Source organism: Muscardinus avellanarius, assembly GCF_963383645.1.
Source record: "Muscardinus avellanarius genome assembly, chromosome: 1".
NCBI lineage: Eukaryota > Metazoa > Chordata > Mammalia > Rodentia > Gliridae > Muscardinus > Muscardinus avellanarius.
In genome coordinates this window covers 218,734,889-218,748,749 of record NC_137786.1, presented here as the reverse complement: position 1 = coordinate 218,748,749, position 13,861 = coordinate 218,734,889, and positions in this window count along the sequence as shown.

Below are 13,861 nucleotides of genomic sequence, written 5' to 3'. Positions count from 1 at the left end.
TCACAGTCACGCGCATCGTGTCCAGCTCCCACTGAACATTTCACACTGTCAGTGCATGAGCTCTTCCGGGGGGTGTTCTATATCTAAACCATAACATTACCGAGATGGCACTCGGTAGCTCTACTCACCCCTGTACCAACAACACCTCCTAGGATTTTCAAATGATAAAATTTTATGATTTCACAACCTGGATCCTCTGTTCTCTGCCACTGAATCAGATACAAGCTTATGAAGCTGAGCAGAGAGCCAGCTGGGCCCGGGCACGGAGGAGGCTGTCCTGTGCTAAAGACACGAGCATAGGATAGATGCACCATCCTAATTAACTGGGAAGGGAGGTTGGGGATCCCGGGCCTGCTGTGTCTGGTGGCGCCATCCCTGGGTTCTTCATTCCTGCCCCTTGATCCACCTTGCTGACCCCCCAACACCATCGCAGTTATGTTAGGCATGCGAAGGTGAGAAAGAAGACTTACACGCCTAAGGAGCTAAGCTCTCTGGAGAGAAGAGGGAGAGAGTGAGTGTTGACCGCCAGCTGGGTGTCAAGGTCAGTGAGTGCTAGAGGCCAGCCAGGCAAGGTGGCAGGCCTGTAAGCCCCGACAGAAGGATTGCAGGTCCGAGGACAGCCTCAGCAACGTAGTGAGAGGTAGCTTGGAGGCCGAATGCCCCTGAGTTCAATCCCCGGTACCACACACACACACACACGCATATGCACACACATACACACGAGTGCTAGAGGCATTCAGGGGCAGGAGCTGAGTGTGGGAAGTGTTCCCACTAGGACTCTGGAAAGTGGAGTGGAAATCTCCCAGGCAAATGGTGTGGGGCAGGGGCTCGGGAGGAGGAGGGCCTGCGTGGCAGAGAACAGTGGCCTACGAGGGACACTGCAGGTGAAGGGAGAGGCGGAAGGTGGAAGGAGATGGGATTGGGGATGTGGGTGGGACTCAAGGTCATGCAGGGCTCAGAAGGACAGGCAGCAGTCCCCCTGTCTCGAACAAGGACATAGAAACTCAGAAAGGTAACGGGACTTGACCAAGGTCACATGTTTTAACCCAGGACTCTCCGACTCCTCTGTCTTTTCCCCTTCCCCCGAGCTTGTCACTGACAGCTTGTCGCTGTCGCTGGGTTTCCACCTCTCTCCTGTATCTCTGAGGCTCCTGGCAGATCAGGGGTGTTGCTTTTCTGCACCATTTATTGTAATGACTTCAATTAAACCGTCTCGTGCTGGATCAGTGAGCAGCTCTAGGGAATGGCTGAGCAGGACCAGCGACCGGGGAAGCAGGGTCTCCTCCCCTGTCCCTGCAAACCCCAGGTCTGGCTTCTTGTCCTCATGCCTGGGAGTCGAGAGGATTGGGGGCCGCATGGGCTGGTGTTAGGTCACAGAGAGACAAGGAAACAAGTGCGTATTACCTGCAGACACAGGGGCGCCACGCTCTGGGCACTGCCCGCTGCCACCTCGTGCTGTGCTTTTCTGGTTAATTCAGCTGCAGCTGCAGCTCCAGGACGATGGGCCATCCAACCCTGTCTGTCTGCCTTCAGCGCAGGCCAAGTGTCCCCAGGAAGAGGGGCTGCTGGCCTTGCCCTGACTTGCTTTGCCGTCTTTGACCAGTTGCCTCCTCCCTCTGAAGCTTCTTCTGGGTCTCGCACCCTCTCTGCTGCTCTGTGCCTTGCAAGGCTGACCCACGTAGGGTGGATCCCTAGGCCGCTCCAGTTTAATGGCCAGTGAGGGCGCTGGCAGGGGACTGGAGGCGGGAGGAGAGAGAGTGGGGTGTCCTTTCTCTGCTCCCTGCTTCGAAGCTCCTCCGCTTGGCCACAGCGCCTGCCAAGTGCTCTCCCCACGGCCTGAGCCCTCTGGGCCCAGCAACACGCCTTCAGGCCTAGCGGTGGCCTCCGGCAGTCTCTGGGGTTCTCAGCATCCTTCTTGGGTTCCTTCATGCCGCCCAGCTCTCTGTTAACAGTTCCTGCTCATTCAAGCCTCCTCAGCTGAACTGTTTGGGCAGAGTTCTGCTGCTCTGTGGGACAAAGTAGCTTCTGAAGGTCCCTTCCAACCTGGAATCTTACATGTGCCTGAGGGGGCAGGTGCAGGGAGCTGGCGGACGCTCAGGGCCTCAGTTTGATTATTCTGTGACAGGTCCACGCGGAGGGACCCAGCCCCTAGGTGGCTTTCCCTTCCTTTCCACAGTCCTTGAGTTCTACAACCTCACCTCAGATCCCCATCATTTGTGTTTTGACTCTTGACTTCATTGAGATATAATCTACATACACCAAACCGCATCCACAGAAAAGTACACAGTCAGATGAGTGACCATCTGACATGTTTTCAATGTGTTTCTTCCAAAACTCATGTCGACCCCTGCCCCTGGAGAAGTGATTCCAACCTCACAAAACCTCATGGAAGAGCTTCAGAGAGCTGCCCATCCCTCCGTCCCTTCAGCCATGTGAAGACACGGCAGCAAGGTGCCATCTCGGAAGCAGAGCGCAAGCCCTTAGCCGACACCCACTCTGCCGGTGCCTTGATTTTGGACCTCCTGGTCTCCAGAACTGTGAGAAATGGACGCGGTTACTTGTAAGTTACTCAGTCTCAGGCATTCTCATTATACCCACAGGAATGGGCGAAAACACCACCCTTCCTATGTAGGACGGTGTTGACTTCTGAATTGTCTCTAGACTTCATCCCCCCCTTAAAAACTCACAGTCCTCAGAGTCCACGGTCAGTGCTCCTTTCCCTTCCTTAGAACGACACCCAGAGCCCCCGTGAGCGGGACGGAGCGCCCTGGCTCCGCAGCCACACGTCCCACGGGTGCTCCAGCCGTAACGAACTTCCCGAGTCCAGTTCCCTCCAGGCGCTCGGCCTGGTCACGAACTGTTCCCAGTCCCCAAGAGTCCTGCAGACTCACGTCTTTGACTCTCAGCGTCTTTGTGTGCTTCAAAAAATTCCTTTTTGCCCTTGACCACCGTGAGCCCCTCCTCTGTGGCTCCGCAGCTCACCGTAAGCGTTCCTCTTCTACTTATCCTGGACCTTAAATGATGCCTGTCGCATTAGAGCACGAGCAGCTTGAGGTTAGAGTGTCTTTTGTTGTACCCCGAGTTAGTGACACAGTCCTGGTGTGTGTCAGTCCACTTTTCATTACTATGACAAAATACCTGGGGCTGGATAACTTTATAAAGAAAAGAGGTTTGTGTAGCTCGCTGTTCTGAAGGTTCAAGGGTGCAGCTGTGGCACTAGTTTGGTTTTAGCAAAGACTTCATGTGATTGCATCAGTGGTGAGAGCAAGGTGCAGAGGAGCCAGGCTTGTTCTTTTACAACAGCCCTGTTGATAAGAACCATCTCAGGGCACCGTGAGCACCACCTTAATCCATTCTGAGGGGATGCCTCAGTGACCTGAAGACCTCACACTAGGCTCAACATCTTCTCTTCTCTTTTTGTGATTTTGGGGATGGAACCCAGGGGCATTGTACCTCCGAGCTACACTCCCAGTCCTATTTTTAGACTTTAAAATTGTTTTGAAACAGGGTCTCACTGAGCTGCAAAGGGCCTCGCTCTAAGTAGCGGTGGCTGCCCGGGAACCGCAATCCTCTGGTCTCTGCCTCCCGAATGCTGGGATTACAACCGTGTTTCTCTCTTTTTGGCACTGGAATGGAACCTAGAGGGCCATTCTACCTCTGAGCTTCACCCTCAGCCAATTACTTTAAATTTTCAAACAGGGTTCTGCTAAGTTGCTGAGGCTGGCCTCTAACTTACTATCCTCTAGTCTCAGCCTCCCAAGTACTGAGATTACCGGTGTGTACCACCACACCTGGCTAGGCCCCACTTTTTAAAAGTACCACCACATGGCCACCATGAGGACCAATCTTCTAACGCCCAAAATCGTGGGGGACCAACCAGTCCACAGCATGGTGTATCTTTCATCTTTCATTTATCCAGCCAACAAATGATTGCCTACTACATGCCAAGCCCTCTTCTAGCGTGGGGCCAGGGAGGCGTGCTAGCTATTCAGCCCCGATCCCCCTGCTTCCAGTCCCCCTCATGCTCTGCTTTGTGAGGTGAGGGCTGGGCTGCTACAAACTGGGTTTCTCCTTTTTGTGGGACTTCTAGTTTCTGCCAGCAGTGGCACTAAGGGAGACCGGAGGCAGGAGGAGGAAGCCAGGGCCTGGTCTTTCCTTTCAATTGGCAGGACCTTGTCGGGGTCGTCCCAGCCATGGCACTTCTTCCTGGTAGCAGAAGTTGGCTTTCATTTCTAGCTTCCCTCAGTACTGTAGGAACCAGCCTCCCAGCCTCCTCAGAGGGGCAGCAGCCAGGCAGTGGCCCCTCAGAGTCTGGCTCATCTCTAGGCTGCTCCTTCAGGCCCCAGCTTCTGACAAGCTCACCCCATGCTGTGGTGATTACCTCTGGTTCCACTCTTACCTTCTGGATTTTTCTCTCCTATATTTTTAACCGACTCCTTTTATTATCATGGCTAAAATATCAAACACAGTTCCTGTTCTCCTAGAACTGAGATAATGGGGTAGGGCCCTGGATCTGTGGACCTCAGATTCAAATGGAGAAGAAAGACAATGAGCTCCAGTAAAAGACTGAGCTCCAGTAAAAAGGGAACTGGCGAAAAGTGCTATGATGAAAGTTCAGGGCAATGGGTTGGCCTGGCTACTTTGTATTGAGTAGTTGTGGAAGGTCTTTCGAGAAGGTGATGTTTTAACAGGGCAAGACACGCTTCTACCCATACAAAGGGCTGGGAAGAGTGTCCCAGTGTGACTAGTTGGTTTTGCATCACTACAATGAAATGCCCAAGAAAATTAACTCATAGAGAGAAAAGATTTATTTAGCTCACATTTCTGCAAGTTCTGGCCCAAGACCAGGCAGCTCGATTGCTTTGGGCGTCTGGTGAGGGCAATGGTGGGGAGCACGGGGCACAGAGAGCTCTCATACCATGAGCCAGGAAGCAGAGAGTGAGGATGGGCAAGGGCCTGGGCCTAAGGGCCTCCAAGAAGGCCCGCCACCTACAGCACCTCCCAGCAGACCACCCTAGGGACCAAGCCTCTAACACATGGAATTTGGGGGGCACTATCCAAAACCTAACACAGGCCAGGGTGAAGGGCTTCATGAGGGAGCCGGTTGGTACCAAAGGATCAGGAGGGATTCTGAGTGGACAGAGGGGAGCCAGGCAGCAGCTGCAAAGATGAGGCTTGAGAGGAGGGCGCCACCCCATCACCTGGCTCTCCTGAGGCCTGGGAGAGTTTATTTATAACCCTGAATGTGCTAGAAAGCCTTTGGAGAGGATAAAACTGTGGTAAGTGACAAGACGCACTTCCACTGAAAGAAGACCTGTCCAGCGGCCCAGGAGAGGCTGGTCTGACAAGCAGGGGCGAAGTTCTGTTCTCCCTGGAGGAGGCGGTAGGGACCTTTCAAGTTGAGGAAACGGAGGCCCAGAGAGCTCCCATTTGCCCCGAGTCACTCTCTTTTGGCTTCTGGCTCCCAGATCAGTGCTCCTCCCTGCTTACTCGCTGTCAGTGAGGAATCACTGACTAGCTCCGGCTGGAGCTTCTGGGCTTCTCTGGGAAGAGACTGAACACCCGCCCTGGCAATGTTCCCGCTCCGTGAAAAGTTCTGCTGTGTCGAACTCAAGGTTGATCCTGTGTGTACCATGCCAGTCAGTCCCAAGGGAGATGGGGTGCCTAGAAATAACACAGGACTCCTGATTTCTGCAGATGCTGCCGCCCAGGAACGCGTTCCACAGCACGCCATTCCCTTCGTCCTCATCATCCAGTCCATTGACAAGTCCTCCAGACACAAAGGACTTCGACCCATTTTCCTGAGGGCCGCCAGGAAGCACACCTTCAGGAAGTACCTTTTCTGTTTTATCCCAGCAGCACTATCCATGGAGATCATATTATCACGCCTGAGCCCTGGAGTGGTGGAGTCCCCCTTTCTCTGCATCTCCAGCAAGGCCACCTCACCCAGCCACTGCAGCCGCGAGCCGGGTCCTAAGGAGGTAAAGGCCTGGCCTCGCAGGGTGGGCTTACCTTCAGCAAGCAGCAGAGGCATGCTGGGTAGCAGGGAGGGGTCTCTCTACAAGTAGAGGTGGGAGGAAGAACAGGGTATTTCTATATGCTTCCGGCGATAGGTCTGTGTTTTATTGAAAGAACTCTTCCTTCTGCAAATAATACTGTGGCATTTGGGGAGATGGAAGGAGATGGGCGAATGGGTCCCAGAGGTGCTAATGAGGTGATTTCAGCTGTGAGCAATTTTAAGAGAAAGAGGAGGATGGATCTAAGACTCAGGAGAAAGCCTAGCAAACCTCCCAAGTTTATCCCAGAGGCCTCAGCGGCGTGAGTGTTGGCCCGTTCTAGGGCCTCAGACCTGCATCTAAACTAGCACTGAGTTCTGATTGGCTGTCTCTACCGGGTCAGTTTATTCCTCTTTCTGATTGGCCAGTTTCCCGTTCACGTCAGAGCCCTGGTCCCACCGCCGCGTCCTCCCGCCTGCTGCACTGCCACCTGGGATTGGCTGAAAGGCCAGGCTTCCTTTCTTCTCGCCACCACCAGATCCTTCCTCATTAAACAAATGAATCACAATCCTAATTAATTTGAGCAACGGAATTTATGTAACTACTCCCAGCAGGGTGTCTGCTCTCAGTCGGAAGCGAGATTAATTCCTCTCTCTGGGAAATTCCAGCCGTGCTGGTCAATAAACTTTAATAATGACTGAAATCTCCCATCTGTCTCTGCTCAGGGCAGTAACCCCCCTTGCCATCCAGACCTCCGTTGGCTGAGGCAGTAGCCCAGACACCAGGAGGACCAGGACAGGAGCCTTCCCTCCCGCCTAGAGGAGTCCTGGTCCACAGAGCACACAGTACGTGTTCAATGAAGGACCGGCCATGCTGGGGATGCACTGAGTCACTTAAAGACCACAGGATGTGTTTAATTTCTATTTTGGGGATGAATAGAAGAGCTCAGTAGATTATAGAATGGCCTCAAGTCCTGAATTGCTGCCACCCTTGGGACTCCTGACTCCGTCTACTTCCTGTGACTATCACATCACCACACCCTCTCCACTCTACTACTCCGAAGCTTCTCAACTAGAGACAGGCTCTTGAAAGTTGCTGGCCCTCCTGCCCTCGAACTATTCCAACATTTTCTCTCTCCCCCACACAGGCCTCGTGCTGGCTGCACAGGAGGGAAGGCAGCGGAGTGGAAAGTGTTCGGGAATTAGTTCTAATTCTGGCTCTGCCACTTACAGAGCGCACTTCACCTCTCTGTTCTTAACCTTTCCCTCATTTGGAAACCACCCCAGGTTCTTGGGAAGATCAAATAAAACATGGCGAAAACATATCACACGGTGCCTGACTCGTTTAATTAGCGACAGGCAATGGTTAAAAGCACAAGATTACTGCTTCCAAAGAATGGAGTCTCTAGGAGACAACAAGCAGGCAGGCTCATGTCTATATATATACTTTTAGGTAGGGATCAGGGCTAAGCAAAAATAGAAAAATGTTACGGGGAGCGACCGAAGAAAGTGTGACACTTGGTGAGGAGGTGACACTGAGGGGTGGCCCACAGGACAAGAAGGACGAATCACCTGGAGGCCTGGGGTGATGACAGTCCAGAAAGAGAAGCAGTTGCAAAGGCTCGCTCTGCACCAACTGGGGATTCCGCTTTTCATCTTGCAGGTGAATGGACTCAGATTCAGTAAAATCCAGTAATTGCCCAGTTGCCTACTTCCTGGTATTAGGGTCAAGATCTGCGTCCAAGTCTCTTGCCTGAAGAGCTCATCATGATAGTACCAAGATGCCAGAGAAGGAAGAGCGAGTGAGGAGGAGGTAAGGGAGGAACAGACTGTCTTGTTCTCCAAAGTAGATCTCCAGTGAGTCTAAATCTACCCGTCTCTTCCGGACAACTGGCGGGACTATGGGATCTGGTTCCCACGAGGGCCTTCCAGCTCACTGGCCCAAGTTGCCAATGTCACAGTCCACTGGCGTCGACAGTTCCCTCCATGGATCGGTTTCATTTCCATCTTCATTTTTAACAGGGAAGAACTATTTTTTGCACTTTGGGATTCCTCCCTGCCCCTCGATTATAATGCGCATTCATTGTAGAGGATATAAAAATTAACAAAATAAAAGCAGCCATAATTCCAACTTCTGGAAGTTGTGGAGTCTGGTAAGTTTCTAGGCATGCAGATCCTTTGTAAGAGTCTGAATACATTGCATGGAAGGTCTTGGAGTGTGCTTTTCTCTTCTTATAAGGAACCCTTCAAATGTATTTTCAAGAGCTGCATAATTGTTTACTCCATGAAACTCAAATGGAACTATTTTAGGGTTTTTTATTACTATAAATAACACAAAGACCTTTTTACAAGTAAATATTTGTTATGTAACACCCTAATAGAGCAGGGGAAATTCTCCCCAGTTGAGTCCTGTGTCCTGTGCCAGAGAAACCATTTTCTCAATTGGAAGGAACAGGAGCATTAGCACTCCCGAACACTCTGCTCTTAAGCATGTAGCACTCTGGTCACTCTGTGATGAATAGACATGCTATTTTCCCCACCCTCAGCTTTTCCCTTTGCTATGGTTTGAATGCGATTAGCTCCAGGGGCTCATGTGTTGGAGGTTCAAGTCTCAGTGTGGTGATCCCTACAAAACACGGAATCCACTGGGAGGTCTTTGGGTCACTGGGGCCTCAACCTTGGCAGGGATTAAGGAAGTTCATGTGGGGTGCTGAGTTAGTGCTTGCCAGAGGGTTTCTATGAAAAGAGCAAGCTTGAAGTGTGAGGGGAAGATGGCGACCGAGAAAAGCGGGGCTTAAGAGCCCCGCTAACAACAAATCTCCATTACCACAAAATCAGCACCTTTCATAGCCAGAAAACACCATCACCAGTGAAAGAAAAAATCACCAGGCTCCAGAGAGAAAGCGGACTGAGAACAGAGCCACAGAGGAGATACACCGGCCTCGCGCCCGAGGACGCGGCAGACGCGGCAGCAGTGCCATACTGCCGGAGGCACCGGCGAATTCACTGGATGGCTACAGCAAGCCGAGGTGAGCCACTGCGGAACAGATAGGCGGGATTTCTCCGCGCAGAGAGCATCTAAAGCTCCCAGTGGCCGAGCTCAGCACACGCTGCAGGGATTCAGAGTAGAAATCAAAATCAAGAAGAAAAACACCAGCCCCATAGCCGAGGGCGTAGCAGCGGCGCCATATTGCCACCGGCGGCAGCAGCAGCGAATTCAGCGAGGCCAGTACAGCTACATCTGCGTACTCAAGAACAGTGAGTCAAATTGCGGGCCACAGAGGAGAAATCCCAGTACTGTACTCCCTGGGACTTGACCCAGTGGGGGAGGGGCGGTGGCAGAGATATCACAACATAGGAGAACGTGCAACCTGGCACCCCCCACAGTCTAAAGCAGCCTCTATCGACTCTCTGGGTCGGAGACTCTGTGATAAAACCCAGTAAAGGAGTCGTGGGGTCCGAGATACTACTGACTCGAGATCCAGAACACCTTAAGGGAAGTCATAGTGACCCAAAGGAAGAACCCAGAGAAGGCACAAACATCAGAAATCATGGGAAAGAGGAATAATACTGGAGCAATTAATACCCACAACCCCACAACATCAGAACCCGATAAAACAGAAAATCAGAGATTTCTAGAAGATCAAATCAGGAAAATAACTGTAGAAATAATAGAGGTGCTTCGAAAAGAACTCAGAGAGAGCCCAAAAGAGATAAAGGATGCAATTAATGAAGTAAAGGCCTCAATTCAAAGCACAAACAACCCATTAGACCACATGGAGAACAGAATCTCACTCTTAGAAGATGAGCAATTCAAAAATGAACGCATAGTTTCTAATCTAGAAAAAAATATCCAACAGCAGGAATCTGATATTGAAGAAATATGGGTCCATTTTAAGAGAGCTAACCTAAGAATAATTGGAATAGAGGAGGGAAAAGAAAGTGAAACCAAAGGGATCAACAATCTCTTCAAAGAAGTAATAGAAAAATTTCCAAACATAGAGCAAGAGGTTGATACAAAGGTCCAGGAAACTTATAGAACTCCCTTTAGACAGGATCGGAGAAGAGGATCCCCACGCCACATAATTGTCAAAATGACCAATGTGGAAGCCAAGCAGAGAATCTTAAAGGCAACAAAAGCAAAGGGCCAAGTGACATTCAGAGGCAAACCAATTAGAATCACTCCAGACTTCCCAAACCAAGTCATGAGAGCCAGAAGGGCTTGGAGTAACATATTCCAAACTCTGAAAGAAAACAACTTCCAGCCAAAAATTTCCTACCCAGCAAAACTTCCTATCAAATTAGATGGAAAAATAAGAAGCTTCCATGACAAACAGAAACTGAAGGAATTTATGTCTTCAAAACCAGCACTAGAGAAAATACTCAAAGAGATTAACTACAAAGAAGAAATAGGTAACACACACCAGAACCAGAGAAACAAGAGTTTCCATCCAACAGACAATTAAGATTGGTTATCTGTGGAGATTCATTATTTATGTTAGTCTTTTACCTATCTCTAAATGGTATTGTTTGCCTTTATTGTTGTTAATTTTTAGGATTTCTAGTTGGAATATTAATATACCTTCAGATATAGCAATTGGAAATATTTTATCCCATTCTATTAGTAACTGTTAACTCTGTTTACATTGTCTTTGGATATACAATTTTTTTTTTAGGGAGTCTGTATACTCCTCTGTTGCCTGTGCCATTGAAATCATAACCAAGAAATCACTGCCAATTTCAATGTTGTGAGGTTTTATGACCCAGATTTTCTCCTAAAAGTTTATAGTCTTAAGATTTATATTTAGGTCTTTTATCTATTTTGAGTTAATATTTGTATATGGGATTAGGTAAGGGTCCAATTTTATTCTTTTCCATGTAATTATTATTTTTTAACAATATTTAGTTAAAAGATTATCATTTCCACCACCAAATGTTCGTGGAAACCTTGTCAAAAATAACTTGACAATATAGGGAAGAATTTAGCTCTAGGCTTTTATTTAACTCCAATGGTTTATATATCTGCCTTTAGAACAGTACTACACTGTTTCAATTATTGTAGCTTTATATGGTTTGAAATCAGAAAATATATATCTTCTAGCTTTGTTCTTTTTCAAGATCGTTTTGGGTACCTAGACTCCATATTCCATATTAGGATAGATTTTTTTCTGAAAAATAAATATATAAATATATGATAGTTTCACCTAAAAAATAGAAAAAAATATTCTCTGGTAAGAAAGAAAGCAAAAAGAAATATTGAAATGTTATCTTTAAGTCATCAAAAGCTTGGTATCAGACAAATGAAACTGTTATGTGAGATTATCATTTTTAATTTTAGATAAATTGCCATAATACTAGATGTCAACTACTAAGCCAAGCATGGGAGGGAGGGATAGGGAGAGAATGGGGTGGGGATTGGGTGGGGGCTGACTGGGACAAGTGTGCATGTATGTCTACAAAAGTATGTATCCTACTATGATGTATGAATACAGTGCACCAATAAAAAAAAAAAAAAAAAGAGCAAGCTTGACCTACCCAGATGTCTAGCTTCCTCTCTGGAGATGTGATTTCTCTCAGAAGAGCTCCTGCCACCATGCCATCTACCATGAGACCCTCACTAGAGTTCAAACAACCAATGGGGCTACCGAATCTTGGACTTTCCACCTCTAAAACTGTGAGCTAAATAAACCTCTTTTCTTATAAAGTAACCTGCTTCAGGCATTTAATTATAGCTGTATTTCATTATAGCAAACAAAAATGAATGGTCAATACAACCTTTATTCTCAGCCTCTCACTAACATCCTGGGCCTTGGAAGGAAGCAACAGGGCAAAGGAGGAATGGGGAGTGCAAGTCAATGCTACATTTAACTTTAATTTTTTTTGTGGTACAGGGGATAAAACTCAAGAGGTTTGCTACCTCCGGGCTACACCCCCAGACCTATTTTCATACTTTATTTGGAAACAGGGTCTCACTATGTTGCTGAGAGCCTCACTAAGTAGCTGAGGCTGGCTTTGAACCTGTGCGATCCTCCTGTCTCAGCCTCCCAAGTCCTGGGATTACAAGCATGAGACACCATGCCCCACTTACATTTTACTTTATTTTTATTGATTTTGTGGCACTGGGGATTGAAGCCAGGGGTGTTCTACACACAAACTATATCCCCAGTCCCGTTTTTATTTTTATTTTGAAACAGGGTCTCTCTAGGTTGATGAGAGTCTCACTACTTGCTGATGCTGTCCTTGAACCTGCGATCCTCCTGTCTCAGTACTGGGATTATAGGCATGCGCCACCACGCTGGTCTTCAATGCTACAGTTTAAACATCCTTTTATTGGTGCACCTTAATTATACATCTTAGTGAAGTTCAAAGTGATGTTTAAATGCGCACACATCACTTGGTGTGTTTCCTTTCAGAGTCCAACCCGCTCTTCCCTCATCTCCATACATATTAGTGAGACTGGTAGTGACCGCCGTTACCTATGGACTGAGCATTAATTCCTTCAATACCCTTCCACTATGCTACTGGTCACTCTCATTTATCTCAAGTCTCCTGTTTCCTATCCCTGCTCTACCTTCCCCATACGAGACACAACATGAGCTTTGACTTTCTGATCTAACTTAGCATGATGTTCTCTAGTTCCACCCACTTTTTCTTGCAAATGACATAATTTTGTTCTTTATGGCTGAGTAAAGTTCCATTATGAATGTCACATTTTCATCATCCACTCATCTGTCAGTGGATACCTAGGTTGCTTCTATGTTTGGCTACTGTGAATTGTGATGCTATAAACATGGTGTACATTGTCACTGGAGCGTTCTAATTCTTTTGGATAGATACTGAGGAGGGGTATAGCTGGGGCATATGGTGGTTCCATCCATAGTCTTTTGAGGAAATTTGATACTACATTTTGAAACAATACTTTGGACACACGCATTCTTTTTAACAACATTTTTATTCAACAATACATCAGTGGACAGGTGAGGCCGATGGGCTCAGGGGCCTGGTCTCAGTATGCCAGAGTCTAAGGTGACTACGTTTTGCTTCTGTAGGGCCCTGCCATGGGAGCAGGAGGTAGAGGTTATCACAGGGTTTTAATCACTGGGTGGGAGTTGTGGGAGACCCATAGTAGGCCTGGAAAATAACCTGGGAGATGTAGGTGGGGGCCAACATTCAGTCCGGCTAGGGCAAGGACGGTTGTGTGCCCCTGGGGTTGGTGCACAGGTGAAGCCTCCTTTGGACTACCACCATCCCTGGCTCTTCTCCAGGTTCCTGTTTGGCCTGAGGAGGGGGGAAAAAAAGATGAAAGCAGACCTAACCAGAGAGAAAGATGCAGGAAAAGGCAGTAAGGAAAACAGGGGAGGAAAGTTGGTTGGGATTTTGGAGAGCAGAATCATTTTGGTAGATGCTGAAGCAACAAGAAGCACTTTTGGGTCAGGACACACTTATTACACACCCATAGCCGACCACCTTGAACTCACAGGACCAGTGCCAAGTATTCAGATCTCCCACGGGTCAGACAGTCTTTCCAACTGCACTTACTACTGACCACCCCTCTAAACTGCTCTGGAGCCCTCTTGCTGAACAGCTATCTTACAAACTTTCTGGAAGCCAATTACACCCTAATGGAACAGACAATGAAGAGCCAGTGTCAAGGAATAGTCCTTCCTGAGGGATTCCTATGTGTCCTCTTGCCCCGAATTTCTGGGGAGGGAATTAAACGTGGAAATTAAGAGTTGAGTGGGTGAGATTTGGGAGGTGCAAAGGGCTGAGAATGTGGTGGCGAGAGGAAGTGGGCTGCATATAGGAAAAAGAGCTCTTTCCTTACCCACATTTACTTCTTGCTGCCAAACAATCTGTCTTCCCTGT